The sequence below is a fragment of the Psammomys obesus genome, unplaced genomic scaffold, assembly GCF_907164565.1.
Source record: "Psammomys obesus unplaced genomic scaffold, mPsaObe1.curated_primary_1811, whole genome shotgun sequence".
Lineage (NCBI taxonomy): Eukaryota > Metazoa > Chordata > Mammalia > Rodentia > Muridae > Psammomys > Psammomys obesus.
In genome coordinates, this window is record NW_026585609.1 from 6,846,975 (window position 1) to 6,867,329 (window position 20,355).

At 37.6% G+C, this 20,355-nt stretch overlaps 1 protein-coding gene across 1 annotated transcript in view; it reads left to right on the forward strand.

The window, feature by feature from the left end:
• Lrp6 (LDL receptor related protein 6) overlaps positions 1–20,355 on the forward strand; it is a 123,492-nt gene that overhangs the window by 22,371 nt on the left and 80,766 nt on the right. The gene's annotated exons all lie outside the window — the stretch shown is intronic.

Sequence of the window (20,355 nt, forward strand, 5' to 3'; positions counted from 1 at the left end):
ACACACACACACACACACACACACACACACACACACACACACACACAAATACTGTTCAACTGTAAAGAAAAGTGAAATTAAAAAATTTCCAGGAAAATGGGTGGACTGAGAATGTAAAATATTAAGTGAGGTTATACAATCTCAGAAAGAAAGAAAAACTATATGTTTTCTTTCTGTATGAATCTAGTCAGATACATACACATACATGTAAACAAATATACATGTAGGTACAGTTTAACAGAAAAGAAAATAAGAAAGGGTAAATATTAGGGGGTTAGGAAGGACTGAATGTAGGTAATGGATGTGAGATATGAAAAAGACTATAAAGGTTATAAAGGTGATTGTTTTTCTAGTTCTGATGCTGCCATGGATTTTTTTTTTTTTTTTTTTTTTTTTGCTCACGGATAAGTGCATAAATACATACCCAGTAAAGTGAAAGCGTAAAAGCAGATGTAAAGCTCTGTGGCTTCAGAATCGATATTTAAACTGTATAGGAGTTCATTGAGATGTATAGGCTTTGGGTCTGATTAGTTTTGGTGTATGATTTTTATTTGCAAGTTTTTTTTTTTAATAAAGCTTATAAAATTAAAAAAGAAAAACCAACAGTATAAATAGTTTTATTTCTTACAGCAGTTATGGGACAGCCATATTTAAAGTCCTTGGTTTTTCCTCCACATTGTTTTAAGTAATTGAGAGAGAAGTAATAAGATTTAGTATCTGATCACTTAAGATGAGGTTTTAAAAACATACTTGATTTTAGACTACCACATAACCAATCATTTTGCAACAGTACTTTTTATATTAAGGTCTGATATACTACTTAACATACCTGTGCTGGAAAGAATATTAAATAACTTATTTCTACTTAGCTAAACATTCATTTCATGAACTTGCAGTGATGGTTTTGCTCCCTACCTCCTCGAACCCAAGACCTTACTCAGGCAAGACAGATATTCTACCCTTGTGCTATATCCCTAGTGCAGTAAACGTTATTTTCTAAAGAGAAAGATGACTCAAACTGAAAATCCTGTACCATAGAACATGAACAATGTGCCTACATTGCTCCCCACGTACTCTCCCAGTCTTGCTGTTGTACATTTGCATTCAAGATATTGTTGTGGCTAAATGTAGGTAACTTTGAACACGAGCCTGAAATGACTTAACTAATATTTTGTTAAAATCGAAAGGTATCTTCTGAATACTTTTTATATTTTAATAAGTTTTTTTAAATTTTTGTTTCAAAATCATACTAGAATGCTTTAAGCCTCCTTGTAGAAGGAAGTTAATTTTAGTAATAAAGTAGAACTTGGAGAAAATCAGATAAAGGTTTCTATGGTTTCTTTTGATATTAGGTCTGTTTTGCCAGCGTAGATTAAAGATGATGTCATGTTGTTAAAAAAAAATAAAAAATTGTTTAGCTGTAAAAGAGTAGAGTAGGACAGAGAAATCTTAAGGTTTAGATGTTCTGGAGAGAACATGTGTGTGTGTGTGTGTGTGTGTGTGTGTATTTTTAAATAATATTAAGGTATTATGGGTCTGGGATTGTTCAGAGTCACTGTGATCGTAAGTTTTAATAAGAAGAAGTTTTTATTTAGGTACCAGGGCATCAGGTTTACACCTCAGAGTGTTCCCAAGATGCAGCCCCTAACCGTATCAGCCCAGGGCTTAATAAAGACAAAACCCACAAAGTTACAATTTTGGGTCTTGCATTTGTATTTTTGAGAAGAGTAAGCACGTTTGATTGCAAAAGTTAGTCTTATGACCTATTTATCTTGCAAGAACAGCAAATTTTACAAGATCAATTAAGAATAGTCTTCAACTGGGAGAAAAGGGAAGTGGCTTGAAAGGATATAGAGAAGCTTACATATTAGAGGCTTTTTTTCCCCCCTTTGGTCTCAAGATTTTAAGTCTAAACTTTAAATGTAATGTTAACCACCACAAAGGCGCATCTGTTGAGTTGAAGTGAGATGGTCCTTTAAAATTTGCACAGTGGAAGGACCCAGCCATGGATCAAACTGGTGGGCACGTTTGGTTGCAAGTGCCTTTACGTGATATTAGCATTCTCTAAGCCATGCCTCTTAATAATGCATCAGAAGGTAAGTTGGGAGCCAGAAGAGTGAGTCTTAGGGACTCTGTAAGCTGTTCTGTTAGGAATTTGGTTCTTGAGAACTTTGAAGATTGTCTTGAAAAGCGGTGCTGGTGTTTTGCTAATAGTGTGTAGGTGTGGACTGCTGATGTGTTTGTGAGGGTCCTGCTGTTGTAGATCACTTTACACTTGGGGCTTTCACTGGTCAGTAGGGAAGAAGACTGCGGTGAGAAGGCATTTCTCTCTTTCCCCTCTCCCATCCTCTTCCCCTCTCCCTCTTTCTGGCAGGGATTTCTCAAGAGTTTCACGGTGTAGCTCAGGCTGACCTGGCATTTGTAATCCTTCTGCTCCACCCTTCTGAGAGCCAGGATTAGAAGTGCTTGTTCCAAAATCCCCACCCCGCTTTTTCTTCTTGACAAGCTTGTTACCATTAAAAGGCTGATAACAGAAATTAGCTGTTTAATGGTTAGTATGTTTCAGACCTCTCCATCTTTTCGTTCATTTGGGAAGAAAGAGGGCATAGTTTAAAGAATATATTGTGTAAGGACAGAAAGCTTGGGAGAGAATTTTTTCTTCATAGAGTGCTTACTATGTTGTGTGTATTTGGAGATGGAAAGGATAGTATTAAAGGAATTAGAAGGCCAGTGAGAGCTCTTACTGGGTTGATTATTCCAATCCATGGCTTGACAGCTTGAATACCACAGTTCTAGTATAGTACTTGCTCATTTCTACATGGGATTATAGTTGTGTGGTGGCACGTCCATGCATGCACATACATGCACACATACACTTCTCAACTCTGAGCTAATAATTTCATGAGTGGAAGTTATTCTCATTTCATTCCTTAAACAAGCTTTACTGCTTTTCTAATAGGCTTGTCATATTATAAAATGTACATTAGAGGTTTTCATTTATCTGTTTGCCTAATTGGTATTGAATGTGTACATTTACCAATGACTTAGCTTATATATCACTGTAAGAATCAATACTAATATATTTTGAAGGTAGAAATTGTATCATTTAGCTTCTAAATGTGATTTGGTGAAAATATACACATTCTTTTCCTGAGGCTCTAACACTTAGTGAGATATTTTTTCATTATTTCTGATGTCTGTGGGTAATGGGATGGGGCATAACTTTACCTTTTCCTCCTCTCCTTGAACAGTTCTAGAAAATTCTTTTACTTTTGCTAAGTTACTTTGACTCATGGCTCTTCAGACATGATTTGTGGCTAGTGAGATGGCTCACTGGGTGAAGGTACCTGTCGCCAAGGCTGAGAGCCCGAGTAGTCTGAGTCCTAGGACTGTCATACTACAAGGAGAAAGCCAGTTCCCACAAGCTGTTCTCTGACCTCCACATATTCATGCACATGTTCGTGCACGCACACACGCACACACACGCACACACACAAAATCTATAAATACATGTAATTGGGACCAAATACAATTCATCTAAATGGTAAACATTTGATAATTAGTATTATAAGGAAATATTTATAATTATATTTTAAATTCATGAAAATTCTATCGCTCAGTATTATTAATCTTATATTTGTGTCACAGATTGTGGTTTTAGTAAGCCAATTACAGGGAGTTTACCACTTGTCAAACAGAAGAGATGACGTCCAGATTTATTTTCTAGGGGAAACATGAATTTTATTTTTCAGATAAAGTGCATGAAGACAGTGCTGAGGAAAAGTAGACTTTTTCAGATTCCAGGATCCTGGGTTTTGAGATTCAAACTGAACTTTCTGACATCAACGTGTAACTGTGGTTGTTGAACACTGGGGACTGGTGCAGTGTCTGGAGCGCTTTGTATGAGCAGTTCATTGCCTAGCCTGGAAGAAGAGTTTTCTAAATTGGACCTGTATTAGTCTGGTTCTCCCCACCCCTTTCCCTGCCGCCACTTTTAATACTGTCTCATAGTGTAGAATTCTGCCGAGGAATAAGAAAGTATGTGTCTTAGGAAAATTGTTCCAGGATGCAGTGTTGTCCTTTTATAGGGCATAAAGGGCATTCCTGTACAGTTAAAAAGCAAAGCGCATTCTGAGTCCCACAGGGCTAACTGACCTATACTGACCGTCGTGATACTGAGAACCTGTTCAGGTGCAAGTCTCACGGGAATTCTTAGAATGTTTCTGCTTGATTCCAAATCACTATTATTTTCCATGTTAAACAGTAGTGATTCAGTGTGAATTCACCCTGTGTGTGGTCAGTGAACTTGAGACCCTCCTGCCTTAGCCAGCTGAATGGTGCAAGTTTTAAAGATACATTTTAAAATATTCATTGTTAAGTGTAACATTAATAACACTAAAAGTTCACTTAAAATGCTTATGTAAACACTCAGGAGGTGGAGGTAGGAGGATCTGGAATTAGAGGCAAACCTGGGCTGCATAGCAAGTTCAAGGCCAAACCTGAGCTATCTAGTAAGATTATGTCTCAAAAAACCCAAGGGGCAGGGTCATAAAAAAGTGACCTAATGCATACATCTGCTAGGGAAATTGATTATCATAGATGATGTTTAGAATATTTACTGCATTGGTGTGTTAAGATGACTAAACTAGTTCTTATCACACGGAATTGTTTGATAGTGTGCTTTGAATGGCTGAACTTTATAACTTAATAGTATTCATACAATGTATTCTCGTTAATACGTTCTATTAGTTTTCCTTGTTAAGAATATAAAGGATTTTCGAGGAAATGTAAATTTTAGCATTGTCTTATGTGAATTAACAGTTATAGCCAGTAATTAACAATGATAGCCCGGGCCTGGTAAGATGGCTCAGTGGGTAAAGGCTTTGGACCAATTTCCTCATCTGTAAAATAATGATTCTTTACATCTGTCTCTTCTCTCTGTCTCTTTGTCTCTCTCTCTCTGTGTACACATTATGGAGATTGAACCCAAGACCTTGTCCACAAGCTCCTCTCAATTATGACATCAACTTTTAAAAGAGACATTTTAAGATCGTGAGTCATGATGGTATACACCTATAATCCTAGTATTTAGGAGGCTGAGGCAGGTGTATTACCTTGATTTTAGGCTACCCCAGGTTACATTACATGAATGAGTTCCAAGCTAGCCTGGGCTACAGACTGACCCTCTGTCTTACTACAAATGTAGGCATTTTATGAAAGCATTCTGAATTATCAGAACATTTTATTTCACATGTGTATATTTAAGTCAGCAACTTAGGTGTGCTATACTTAGAAGGGTGGGCTTCCACACCTTTTAAACTCATGATTATTAATTATTTATATATGTATTTTACAAATTGTTTGTACTTTCACAATTCCATACAGGTACATATTGTCCTTTTTTCTTTTTTTGTTGTCTTCTCTACCCATGCTCTCTTCTGTACCCCTTCTTTCTCCCCTCAAGTTCTTCCCCACCCCCAAAACTACTTTCACATCTTTCTTCTCCTGTGAGCTCCGGTCTCATTGCATAGTTCAAGCTGTTGTGAGAGCCTCAGAGTAGTTGAGAAAGCTTTGGACTATGATGCCAAGAGTTTAGAATTGTTCCTACAGAACAGATCCTTAAAAAGTTGACTCTACTGTTATTATTACATGTCTTATACTGGGTCTTTCTTTTTCGGAGCAATTTTGCCTTTAAAACCTGCTTAAACCCCCCTCCCTCCAAATATTTTAAAATGTAAAAGGAATCTTTTTGTTTGTTTGTTTGCAGAATGGAAAATGTAGCCAAGGGATTTGTATTTATGGTTTCTGTTTTTTATTTTTTAATTAAATTAATATTTATTTGGAAGTGGATTAACATTTTTATTAGCCATATGCATTGTAAAAATAATGTGTTTATATTTTTGTACATGTGTAATATTTTTAAATTCTTTTTTTTTTGCCTGTAAAACAACCCCTAAGTCTCCCTTCACTGACTTTTACAATAAATAAATAGATAAATAAATATGTTGTTAGTACCTAAAAATTAAGGAGTACTATGTTAGGAAAATTATTAGTTGTGTCAGGAAATATTATTATATTATTATAAGTTCTGTCTGCGTCTGGGATATGAATCTAGGCCATTGGGGTAGTGTGTGAGTATATATATATATATATATATATATATATATATATATATATATATATGTTCTCAAGTATTAGGATAGAACTTTTTTCCTGAAAATGTCTTTTCCCTCAACCAGTTTTTTTTTTTTTTTTTTTAATGAAAAGTGATGTTCATAGTTTTGCCTCAAGTTAATGAATTTTAATTGCCTTTGTTTGTTTGTCTCAGCTATGTAACTCTGGCTGGCCTGCTGGCCTCCTGCTCAGAGTTCTACTTGCCCCTGCCTCCTGTGTGAATTGTCAATTTTTTTTCTTTGTTCCATATTTAAAGTCCATTTTCATTAAGGGAATATTGAAATGGAACATTTGTGGTACTAAATGACTTTATATATAGCATAATATTTTCAGAGCTTTGTTTTTTAATGAAAGCTTTCTTTCTATGACCCTTTTGTTTTTATTTGCTTTTTTGCTGCCAATTTGCCAAATTGAAACTGGGGCCTCTGCAGTGCTAGGTAAACACTCCACCCGGAGCTACATTCCCAACCCTAACTCATGCTTTAAATTGTATTCTTAGGAAGAAGGACATTTTGTGTTTCTAAAGAATGAGACATTCAGCTTGGTTTGTTTGTTTGAGTCAGGTCTTATTCTGTGGTCCAGGCTACTCTTAAACCTCATGATCCTCCTGGGAATACAAGGTCTTGTATTGTAGTACAAGTTTGGTCTTGAACTATGGCCATTCTCCTGCCTCAACCTCCTAAGTCCAAGCATGATTTCTGCCTGACTCTCTGGAGTTGGGGTTCCTATACTCTATCTGATAGATGCACTCCCTCAACCTTTGTGAGGGTGCTCTGTGGCTGCACAGCATTTGGCGAGTCTTTCATTTACCTCCTTTTGAATGGGTTAAGCCAAGACAGAGGAGCTTTGCTTTCTCTGCTGGTGGGCAAATTGTTCTGCTCAGTTCCTAGAGTCAGTGCTTGTGCAGGAATCTTAACACAAGCTTGTGTGTGTTCCAGGGTTTGTTTTCATCTTCGATTTGCCACCAGCATAGAAGCCCTTTAGTTTCTGAGATCAGAAAATCCTAGGGTTGTTCATCCAGTTGATCAAGTTATGTCTTTATACTCTGTTTGGTCTCTGCAGATCACCCCTTGATACTCTAGCTATATGCTGAAAGAGGTATTTATATATTTTGTCTATTTGTACAAATCAAGTAAAAGAGTAGTAGTTCTCCTGGTTAACTTGTTACCAAATTACTAGAGCTAGCATTCTGACTTTTACATCTTGTATATTGGAAGGCAGCTGTGCTTAACCAGTGTACCGCCAACATACTGCCTGTATGTTGCCTATTAAGGTAGTTGGATTTTATGTATTCTTAAGAGCAGTAAAACATATAAAACTTGGGTGTGCATGCAGTTTGAGTTTGCCTACATTATCATTATAATAGATCGCTCACTATATTTAAAATTCTTCCTAGTGTGTATGTTAATGGCTTTTATAGATAAGTAACTTAAGGATCTTGAAATGAATTGTGACTTAATATAGATCTGGTTCACTTGGTTTCTGTAGCTCAATTCTGGTATGTTAACTGTTTTTTGTAATTATATCTTGTAAAGGGTCAACATTTCTCTCTTCAGTTTAGATTTATTGCAATGAAAAATTAATTTTTTTATTTTAAAAGGTGGATTCAGATCAAATGCATATACCAAACTTAGGATTTATGAAGATTTTGAAAAAAAAATTATTTTATCCTTACCTAATCATAGAAAAAACATGTTTATAAAAATGCTACTTTATACATTTGTATAAAGTAGCTTGTGTCTAATTTATCAGTTTGAGATGCTTTTTACTTTTTTGGTATAACAGTTTTTGATGTCTTAAAAGCTCTGTATGTGGTTACTTGAACTCCCTCTAGTTGAAATGAAGCCTTTCTTCTGTCCTTTACTCCATTTAAAATTATTTTTCAAAAAGCATTACAAATGATTATCAGGCCAGACACAGCAGTGAAATTATATTCATATGGACACTAATTAACAGCTTATAACAACCTGGTATTAGATTTCATGATTTCTGTTACAAAGTAGGGCAGTAACCACACATCCTTAATTCTTTAGTATCGATTAAATATGTTTACATTATAATTCAAAGCCAGAGTAGAAGCCATAGAGGCCAAAATAAGGGGACAAGTAGGCTGCATAATCCAAAACTGAATAATTGCTGACGAAAAGAGGTTCTTCTGCATAAGACTGTGGCCTGGCTTTTGAGAAACTGGGGGAGATAATTTATCAAAACCTGCCGAGTGTTTCCCTAATATTACTTTTGAATGTGTTGATAAAAATCCTTGCAGAATTAATTCTGTGTAATAGTAGTTCTAGGTATCCATAGCTCCTAAGAGAGGTTCACTGCAAAACAAATTTACTTCTTAATCTGTGCCCACCAATTAGCTTTCACTTCTGAGTTCAAAATAAGATGATGAATCCCTCCCAAGGAGCTGATCTCCAGTCTTAAGTGCCTGGGTGAGAGCGAGGTGTGATCTCGACACTGTTCCTGTGCTCCTGGTGCCCTGAGGTCTTGTAGTGGGATGCTTTTCCATCCTAGAAGCCCATCCCTATACTGCCTATTTCTAAAATACGAAAAGAAAAAAAAAAAGATTTATTTATTTTTCCCTTTAAAATGTTTATTTTTATGAGTATGAGTGTTGTGCCTGCATCTGTGTATGTGCACCATGTGTTTCTGATGCCAGCAGAATTCAGAAGAGGGATTCCGATTTCCTGCAACTGGATTTTGTGAGGCAACATGTAGGAGTTGGGAATGGAACCCAGGACTTCTGAAAGAACAGTAATTGCTTTTAGCCACTTAGTTTAATATAGGAAGAGCATACCTTTCAAACCTTATTCCATTAATCTCAAAGTTTTTAACCCTGGAATTAAAACAGGGTTAAGATTGGAATAGAAAGTATATTATCGTACATAATGAGTATTTCATTTAAGATAGTGGTTCTGAGCCTATGGGTTGTGACGGGCCGTGTGTGGGGGTGTTGACTAACCCTTTCACAGGGGTTTCATATCGGATATTCTGCATACTAGATATTTACATTATTCTTAATAGTAGCAAAATTAGACTTATGAAGTAGCAACAAAAATAATTTTATGGTTGGGATCACAACAACACAAGGAACTGTATTAAGTGGTCACAGCATTAGAAAGGTTGAGAACCACTGATTTAAGAAATAAATCAGTAGAATTTGTCAGATCTCAGGGACAAAGGGTGAAGGTAGGAGAGGGGGCAGATCCTAGACTCAGGTATATATATATATATATATATATTTTTTTTTTTTTTTTTGAGTTTATTTTTATTATTAGTTACATTTTATTAACTCTATCTCCCAGCTGTATCCCGCTCCCTCATTCCGTCCCAATCCCACCCTCCCTACTCAGGTATATATTATTAACCATATTGATGAATGCTTCCAGTATGGGAGAAATTTGTGTTGATGCAAACCTTTTGATCACAGACTGGCTTTGATATTTTGTAGTATTTATAATTATGTTAAATATAAATGTAAAGTTCCTCTCATTTTTATTCCTAAAGAAAAGCATTCTATAATGTTTGCATAGTTAGCACATGTACCTCCTCTCTTAATTAAACACTTGGCTTGTGGCAGGACTTTTAGTCTGGTCACAAGCTTTTCTCAGAGGTGCTGATAAAAAGCTTGTGATGTGAAAATTCAGGGCACCCCCACCCAGCAAAATGAGGGCTTGAGTGAAATAGATACTAATGAGAAAATTGTGTGTCTTTATCATTGTTTTTCTCGATATTGGCGTGTGATACCAAATTATCTGGAAGGGTGATTTTAAATACTTTATTTTGATGTTGGACTGTCATGTAATTTGGGATTCATAAGTTGAGTCACATATGAAGATTTAATTGGTGTTTTTTTCTGAATTGATCAAGTAATGATCAATTGCCAGTTGCTTTATAGGCACCTGGAAATATTCCTTAGTGTTTTTTAGAGTGCCATAAAAATTTCTTCATGTAATGTACTGACTGTGCAGTGTCTGATAGAGCATCATCAAGAAAGATACACTTTGTTTTTTTCTCTTGTTAGTGATTCTGTTCCTAAGTGGAGCTTGAGATTTTCCTGAGCTTGTTGCCTCAAGGACCACACTTTGAGTAACAGGGCTTAGAGAGGGGTAGCAGATGTTTTCTGTAAAGGCTCAAATAGTAAATACTGTAGTTTTGGCAGGCCACATTTGGTCCTTGTTAAATGGATTTTTTTATTTTTTATTTTTTATCTTTCCTTTCTGGAGTTTGTTTTTTCGATTCTTAAAAAAAGATATAGAGATCATTCTTAGCTTATGGAGCCATACAGAAACATGGTGTGGTCAGATTGCTGGTCATTGCTTGTCTCTGAGAAAGGTGTATGCTTTTAGTTGTGTCTAGAATCAAAAATTCTGAAAGCAGTGCTTATGACTTTTCAACATTTTAGATGATCATGTGACTCCTTGACTGTTTTTGATCTAACTTATTGATAAGGGGAATCATTGCTGGTGGTTTAAAATTTTTTTAAACATATTTTAAAAATTTTAATGGAATGCTCATGGCTTGGCAGGATTAACATAGTAAAAATGGCCATCTTACCAAAAGCAATCTACAGATTCAATGCAGTTCCTATCAAATTACCAACACAAAACTTCACAGACCTTAGAAGAAGAATTCTCAACTTCATGGGGAGTAACAAGAAACCCAGAATCGCTAAAGCAATCTTGTACAATAAAAGATCTTCTGGAGGTATCTCCATCTCTGATCTCAAGCTGTACTATAGAGCAACAGTAATAAAAATTGCATGGTACTGGCATAGAAACAGTACCAGAAACAGGCTGGTGGGTCATTGGGATCAAATAGAAGACCCAGAAATAAACCCACACACTTATGGAAACCTGATTTTTGACAAAGATGCCAAAACTGTACAATGAACAAAAGCCAGCATCTTCACCAAATGGTGCCAGTCTAACTGGACGTCCACATGCAGAAAAATGTAAATAGATGCACAAAACTAAAGTCCAAGTGGATCAAAGACATCAACATCAAACCAGACACGTGAAACCTGTTAGAAGAAAAAGTGGGGCAGAGCCTTGAATCCATTGGCACAGGAGACAGCTTCCTGAACAGAACACCAGCAGCTTAGCCTCTAAGATCAACAGTTAATAACTGGGACCTCATGAAACTGGAACACTTCTGTAATGCAAAGAACACTGTTAGTAGAACAAAACAGCAGCCTACGGATTGGGAAAATATCTTCACCAGCCCTACATCTGACAGAGGGCTAATATCCAAAATATATAAAGAACTCAAGAAATTAGACACTAACAAATCAACCCAATTAAAAATGGATACAGAGCTAAACAGAATTCTCAATAGAGGAATATCAAATGGCAGAGAAACACTTAAAGAAATGCTCATCATCCTTAGTCATCAGAGAAATGCAAATCAAAATGACCCCGAGATTTCACCTTATACCCGTCAGAATGCCTAAGATCAAAAACTTAAGTGACAACACATGCTGGAAAGGATATGGAGAAAAGGGAACCCTCTTCCATTGCTGGTGGGAATATAAACTTGTAAATCTACTTTGGAAATCAATCTGGCGCTTTCTCAGACAATTAGGAATAGTGCTACCTCAAGATCCAGCTATACCACTCCTGGGCATATATCCAAACTATGCTCAAGTATACAACAAGGACATTTGCTCAACCATGTTCATAGCAGCTTTATTCATAATAGCCAGGATCTGGAAACAACCTAGATGTCCCTCAATTGAGGAATGGATACAGAAATTGTGGTACATTTACACAGTGGAATACTACTCAGCAATTAAAAACAAGGAAATCATGAAATTTGCAGGCAGATGGTGGGAACTGGAAAAGATAATCCTAAGTGAGGTATCCCAGAAGCAGAAAGACACACATGGTATATATACTCACTTATAAGTGGACACTAGACATATAATATAGGATAATTATACTAAAATCTGCGTACCTAAAGAAGCTAATCAAGGAGGACCCTGGGTAAGATGCTCAATCTGGATTCAGAAAGGCAAACGGGGTAGACATTGGAAGAGGGTGAGAAGAAGGAACAAGACAGGAGCCTACCACAGAGGGCCTCTGAAAGACTCTACCCAGCAGGGTATCAAAGCAGATGCTGAGCCTCATAGCCAAACTTTGGGCAGTGTGCATGGAATCTTATGAAGGAAGGGGGAGATGGAAAGACCTAGAGGGGACTGGAGCTCCACAAAGAGAGCAACAGAACCAAAAAAATCTAGGCCCAGGGCTCTTTTCTGAGACTGATACTCCAACCAAGGACCATGCATGGAGATAATCTAGACCCCCTGCACAGATGTAGCCCATGGCAGCTCAGTGTCCAACTGGGTCCCCTAGTAAGAGTAGCAGGGATTGTCTCTGACATGAACTCAGTGGCTGGCTCTTTGATCACCTCCCCCTGGGCAGGGCAACCTTAACAGGGGAAGATAGTGCAGCCAGTCCTGATGAGATCTGATAGGGGAGGTCTTCCTCCCCTTCCATCTGACCCTAGCCTATCAGTGGACTGGGGAAGGGGCAAGGGAGGAGAAGAGGGTGGGAGAGTGGGAATGGAAGAGGACTGGAGAGGGAGCTACAGCTGGGATACAAAGTGAATAAATTGTAGTAAATAAAATTAAAATTTTAATGGAGACATAATTTATACATAGTAAAATTCACCCTTTAGTTTCAGTATTATAATAATTGCATACAATTATGTTCTATCAAAGATAAAGCCACATGTTAACATTGTAAGAACAGATTTTAATCATTAATACATTGTAGTAGGAGAAAGATCAGCACTAACCGAACCCTGTCTTGCACAGGGTGCCTTTTCTACAAGAAACTTGAGGGAAGAGGAAAAAGGAAGAAGTACAGTTTGGGGAAAATTATCTCTATTTATAAGCATAATTACTATTTAAAAAAAGTTCAAGGAAGGAGAGGTGGCTCAGTGATTAAGAGTTGTTGCTCTGGATGCAGAAGACGAGAATTCTTTCCTAGAATCTATGTTTGTAATTCTAGCTCTAAGGATTCTAATGTCCTCTTCTAGACTCCGTGAACAGTTGTGCACACATGCACATACACAGACACATAAATAAAAACAAACCTTAAAAAAACACTACAAGTGGTTACTAGAACTAATAAGTTAGTTGAGCAAGATCACAGGGTAGAGATTGAATGTAAAGCAGTTACAGGGCTGTTGAGATTGGGTAAGGCACCTGCTGCACAAATCTGGATACAAGTCATTGACAGCTGGACAGTAAGGATGGAAGGGGAGGACTCTTAACTAAGTTGTCCTGTGGCCTACCCTATGCATTTGTGCTGTGGCACCTATGCACCCAACTATTCCTCACTATGCATGCACACACGCAGGAGCAAGGAACAACTGGAAATTAAAATGTTATACAGTATAATTTATAGTAAAACATGGAATGCTTAAGCATAACTATAACTGAAACATGCAGATCTCTGTGCTGGAAACTGCAAAGGAGAGGCTTACGTCAAAGAAGAGACCTGAATAAATGAGAAGACGAAGAGACCCTGTCTAATGATAGATTGGAAGATCAATATGTTAATTCTTCCATGCTGATTACCACTTTCAGTCTTACCAGACACCCAGTGTAATTTGATTTGGAAATTGGCAGGCTGTTCTAATACTGGTTAAGAAAATCAGAGGTTAAGTTGCCAATTTCATACTACTTGATTAGGAGACTGTTAGAAACAAAGAATAATTTCATTGTTGTGCAAAAGAACACATGACCAAAGCAAAAGTAGCTCAGCACAGCATTTTTTGCTAAAAGGGTATACAGAGATCCAAACCAGAATAGCAAGCACACTGGGACAGAAAGTTCACTTACTTTGCACCAGCTGTCATGTTTTGTTAGCATAGCATTGTTACTGTAGCCCAGGGTTTATACCTGGGTAAGATCGATGGTTATGTTTCTCCTCTGGTAGCATGCACGGTGTACCTTTTACCACCGTGAAAGCTAGGCAGTATAGGGATGAAGGTTCCAGGTGAGTACCAGCTTGATTTCTTCATGTTCTAGGACTTGAGTATGTAGTGTCTTCAGCAATAGGGTCTAATCATCAGGTTCTGGAAAGTAACCAGGATCTGGCAATAGCTTATAATGTTTGTGGGGGTCATTAGAGACCTCACTGCTTAATCAACTTCAGAGGAAGTAATTAATTTCTGGGACCAGGCTCTTTCTTTGTTAGCCTTATGGTGTTTGGTAGGGGCATTGCTGTCCTGCTGTAAGGTAACTTCATTTTGACTCTTTTAATGTATATGTATAGATATATTTTAGGAACTTCTGAAGAAGTAGGTTTCCATATGACTTAAAAAAAAGTCTTTAGTGTTGTTTATCCTTACCATTTTCCCTACTCTACCTTGCCTTCCTGTTCTTCACCACAATTTACCCTTTCCTATTCCATAATTCATCTTTAAATTTTTATTTATTTTATGTGTATGAGTGTTTTGCCTGGGTGTCAGATCCCTGGGACTGAATGTACAAACAGTTATGGGCTGTAGCAAGTTGTATTCATTTTGGGTGACTGGAACATTGCCCTTTGGCTGTATTTTCTAAAGAGAAAAAACTTTTTAGAGAATATTTATCATATCAATCTTACTAGAAAAGACAAACTAGAATATATTAGGTGAGTAAGCTAAATAAAATCTTTCCATATAGAGAATTAGCTACTAAAAATCTTGGGTGGTGGTTGGAGAAACTTTAGATTCTTTTTAAAAAAAATCTGTCCGTCTATTTAGTACACAATGTTCTGTCTGCATGCACACCTGCATGCTAGAAAAGGCTACCTGATCTCTTATAGAGGGTTGTGAGCCACTGTGTTGCTGGGAATTGAACTCAGCACCTTTGGAAGAGTAGCCAGTGCTCCTAACCTCTGAGCCATGTCTCCAGTCTGAAAAAACACAATTTTCAGTTCAGTTTTAAATGGTTATTGTGACATTTTAAAGTTCTTATTCTCAGACATTTCAAAGAAATAAAAAGCTGTTACATGGGAAGGGATTTATTTTGTGTTTTGCTATTATATGTGGACCTGCAGAGCCTTTGAGACACCTGAGGCTAATGTTTTGAGTCAGAAGGTTAATGAATTCAACACAGGACATGATGGATAAACAGGTATTGAGAAAAATCTTATTCTACTTCACTGGTTCAACACACTGTCTGAAGCTATTAGAATTCCTTGGGAATTTCTTTTTTTCTTCCAGTTTTATTTGGAGACAGTCTTGCTTATAAATACAGGTGTGCACCACCATACTTGTCTGGGGCTTTCTCTTTCTGTCTCTGTCCCTGTCCCTGTCAGTCTCGGTTTGTCTCTGTCTGTCTTCCTGTCTCTGTGTGTGTACATGCATGCATGTGTGCACATGTCCACCTGTGTCAGCCCTCACCTTCCGCGTGTGGAGACAGGGTCTCTTGTACCCAGCTGCATATACCTGGCCCCCAAGCTTCTAGTGATTTCCCTGGGGATCTGATCCAAGGTAGTCAGGCTGACGTGGCATGTACTCTACCCATTGAGCCGTATCTCCAGCCCCTGTTTGAGGCTTAAATGGAATTTTATTCAGCCATAAAGAAAAATGAAAATATGAAATTTGTAGGAAAATAGATGCATCTGGAAATTATTAAGTGAGTTAACCCAGACTCAGAAAGATAAGAACCACATGTTCTCTCTCCTATGTGGGTCTTAGCTTTTAATGTATGTATGTCCATATATATGGGTGTGAGTGCGGGTCCAGGTCATGAAATGACAGGGAGAAAAGAGGTTTTGAGGAAGGTGGGTAGTCAAACATATGACATGTGGAGGCTGTGGACTGTTGGGGATGTCAGGGTACAAGAGAGGCCAGGGGATCAGGGTAGGAGAGGAGGATCAACAACAACAAGTTATGTTTGAAAATGCCATAGTGAACCGTATTACTTTGTACTCTTACAAAAATAATTTAAAATAATACATTGATTGCTGGTTTCAGCTCAGACCAATTAAGTTAGAACATCTGGTGGAAGGATCCAAGTCAGTGCCACTTTTAGTAAGTTTCTTAGGTTGCTCTCAGTTGCCAAGGATGAAAATCCCTGCAGTAGCTGTTGTTATTTTGTGTGTCAGAGAGGGAAGAAAACATGCTAACAAGAACTTGCTCATAAAATCCCAGTTTTTAATACCTACCTACTTTATAGCTGTGCTGCAGCCTCCCAAAATGCTGATGAACACCAGATTTGCAGTTATGAATGTATGGGTAATGCTAGCTGCTCATTTGGGGTTTCTCTCAACTCCGTTTCATTGATTATGGTGACATAAGTATCTTGTTAGTGCTGGGTTGGCCTTTTGATCTGTCATTTCTTATCAGTTTACATCAAGACACTCTCTTGATATGTGCACAGCAAGGGAGGTTGGGCTGCCACTTGACCAGCAGTGAGGCCATTGGCCATGATTGTAGAAAGAACTGTCTGACTTGAAAGTGTCCTTTGTTAGAAGCGGGAAGATCTAAAGGGATTTGTTGGGATGGCTTTGGGTCTAAGTAAGAGTGTGTGTTAGCATTCATAGTTTTAATCAAAAGAAATCTTTTTAGTTTCGTTACCAAAAGATTCTAGGTAGAAAGCTGTTGGGTTACTTCTAGAATTTCCTAAACAGTAGAACTTGGGTTGGACTCTATAGGAACAATGCTACAGATCACACCCACAGCCGGCTCTGTGCAGGCAGTACTGTTAGTAGTGTGCTCATCTCTTTTGACACTCTGATGTAAGGTGACATATAACCCTAAAACTCCTGTAGACACTTTTGAAATTGGATTAAAGAAGACCAATGAACGTAAGTGATCTACAGCCTCACTGGAATGAATTGCGTGTGATGCTTTCTGCTGCTTCCTCCTCTTCTGCCTCTGCCACCTCCTTTTCATACATCATACTTCTTCTTTTTTTTTTTTTTTTTCTGTTTTTGAGACAAAATTCATTTGGACCAGCCTGACCTGAACTTTGCTGTTTTGACCAGGCTCACTCCAGGTCTTGAGTCGCAACCTCAATTCAGATGTTTCCCCTGACAGCCAAAAGTTGAGGTTGATCTGTCTGATTGGCAATGACTGGGGCTTGTGCAGCTTGTACTGATTGCAGGGGAGGATTGGAAAACAAATATCTGCTGTTTTTTTTTTCCTGCACTTTCAAGATGTGGCTCTACCTCATAAAATGGAGCATTCTTTTAAGTACATGGAAGTAGTTTAGATGCTGGCTGGCCCCTCCCTCCCCCTTCAGTGCCAGGTATCTGTGACAGCATTTTGTGAGTGAATATGCATGCTCTTGGGGTTTGTGGATGTCTTTGCTACAGATTGAATCTTGCTTTGTTTTCCCCTTTTCTGATGTTGGAAGAATGATTGTGATATAATAGATAAAAGGAGATGACACAATTAAAAAAACTTGTAAATAAATAAATCAGGTCCTAAGAAAAATCTACTTGGCCCTTTCATTTTATTAAAATATTGAGGGGAAATTAAAGAATATCAATATCTGGCTCCTACTAATATAGGATACAAAGTCAAAGTTTAGATATTTTAAAAAACTTTCCAAAGTTAGAGTAGTAGGAGCTCTACCATGCGTTACCTTTATTCATGTGAATTTAAGATTAGGATGAGTGGAAAGATTATGAGAGCCAGAGGTGGTGGATGACTTAAGGTCCCTTTTTTTGAACACAACAAGGCACATAGGAGCACACAGAGGTGTGACAGCATGCACAGATATGTGTCTCCCCCCATTCCCCCCAAAAAGAAGCTCAAGTCAGACAGATGCCAGTATGGTGAGGTTCTCTCTTCTAAAGCTCGTGTTGCCTGTATTTAGTTCCTTTAGTAGATGCCTCATACATTCTGCTTTAAATTGTGGGTATTTATTGTGGAATGACTAGCATGGTAGAAGTGACTGGTATAGCTACAACGCTAGAATTATTAAAATGCTTGTTAGCATTTCAAGTTAGGATGGGAAAAGATGGTATTTGCTAAAATGTAGACGTAGTAAGGAACTGTACGATGTCTTTTGGGAAGAATATTTAATCACTGTGTTTAGTGTAGGGTCAGAGACAAGGCCAGTGGTACTATACCACATTTTTGACTGAGCTGTGCTTTAGTCTTTGTGAATGGAGTACCACAAGAAGTCACCATTGAGAGGAAAACATTTGTTAACCTTATCATGAGGATTTAGTTCAGGAAACTTAAAAGATGGATCTGGAAAGCTAGGTTTTGTATAAATGTATATTTTTACCATTCAGCTACTGTTGCTTCATTACTCTCCCATCATTTTTCATATGAAAAATTAAAGCAGATTCCTAAGTAATACCTGTGGTTTTTATTCTTCTAAATAGAATTAGTTGCTATGGTGATATGTATAAAATGCCTCCACCCCCAGGTAAATCAGCCAAATTTATTAATGGTTTGCTAATGCCTTAATAAGACAAGTTTGGGCTGGAGAGATGTCTTAGTAGATAAAGTGCTTGCCATACAAACAAGACCCGAGTTTGGATTCTAGAAGCCATGTAAAGCTGAAGTGGTAGCAAGCCTGTAAGATGCAATGAGAAGCAGAAACAGGAAGCTCCCAGGCCAAGTAGCCTGGCATATGTAGCAGTGAAAAGAGACCGTGCTTTAAACCATATGGACATTTACTCTCCCTGCCCCCATTTTTAAAAAAATGAAGTTTAAGCATCTGAGTTCTTAGAAACAGTTCTGTTGTGATGATTTGATCACTTCTGTCTCTTATCTCAGCACTTCTGTTTTATGCTGTAGTAATAATAGAATCTATGCTCTCAAGTTCCTTTTTACACGTATTTGTTCCCTGGTGTTTCCCCTTTCTGGAATGTTTCTTCTCTCGAGGTTCAACTCAGGTGTCTTTATGTCTGGTGGGAATCACCGCCCTTCTGAAATATATAAAGGAGAAGAGATATGGAATCTAGAATAACGTTAAAATCTTTATTAAAAGTGTGTCTTTTGAATGGTGAATATTCAGATTGTAAATTAGCATGTCAAACTGTAATGAAATCTTGCCACAAAATCCTCAAATTCATTGTGAATCCCTACTCACTTTCTTTGCCAACTCATTCTTTAATGTCACATTTTCTTTTTCTTTTTTTGCTAAATCATTTAGATAGAAGCTATTATATAATCAATAGATTGTCAAGAATCAACACGTAGCGGGGCTGGAGAGATGTCTTAGTTGTTAAGAGCACGTACTGTTCTTGCAGAGGATCTAAGTTTGCTTCCCAGGTTAGGTGGGTCACAACTTCTTATAACTCAAGCTCCTGGGAAATTAAATGTCTCCATGGGCACCTTCTTTCACATTCAATGCCCACACACAGATCTATGAACACATACCCCTAAAAATAAAATCTTAAAACAATCACCACGTGGGAAGTCATAAACCTCAGAAAAAGGAATATTTCTGTTATTCGAGAAATGAAAAAAGAATACTTTTTTACCTTTTCTTATTCAGAAAACTGTATAAAACTTAAATGTGTCAGAAGCAAAGAATCCTAGACATAAATCCTAGACATAAAAGAATCCTAGTTACCATAAATTCTATGACTGTAAGACACTGAAGTTTATGAAGGAGCATTGATCAAATTTAGGGAAGCAGTATTGTACTATTGGAGTCAAACTTGGAGAAAGGTAATATGGAGAGGGATGCGGCTACATCATGATACCTGACCCATGAATGTGTGGAAGCTGAAGATGCTGGTAGGAACTCAGCTGATCAGAACTAGACTGTGCTAAGGACTTTGCCCTTTACTTCTGGAGTGAGAAACAACAGCATGCAAGGAGGGCTTCTGAGTTTTGTGAGGTAACTCTGTTGTTGATGGACAGAGAGGTTGAATAATTGCTCAAGGTCACCATAGGAAGTGGCAAAGCACTGTTTTCTGAGACATTTTGCCACACTGCCTTTCTTGGTAAGTCCTTCATGATTAAAGGATTTGTAACTGTATAAATTGTACAGCTAGTAACTGAAATAACAGCTCCCTGTTAGAGTGTTTCTCCAAACCATCTATATGTCATACTACTATGTCAGCTCCCCCCTTTATCTTAACAGCTGTATGTATTCTAGGATATACTGATGGTGTCCCTTCTTTAAAGGCATTGTTTTCCTCCCAGAGACATACAGAAACTATTCACCATGCCTGCTATGTCTTTGCTTTCATCTCTACCCTGTTA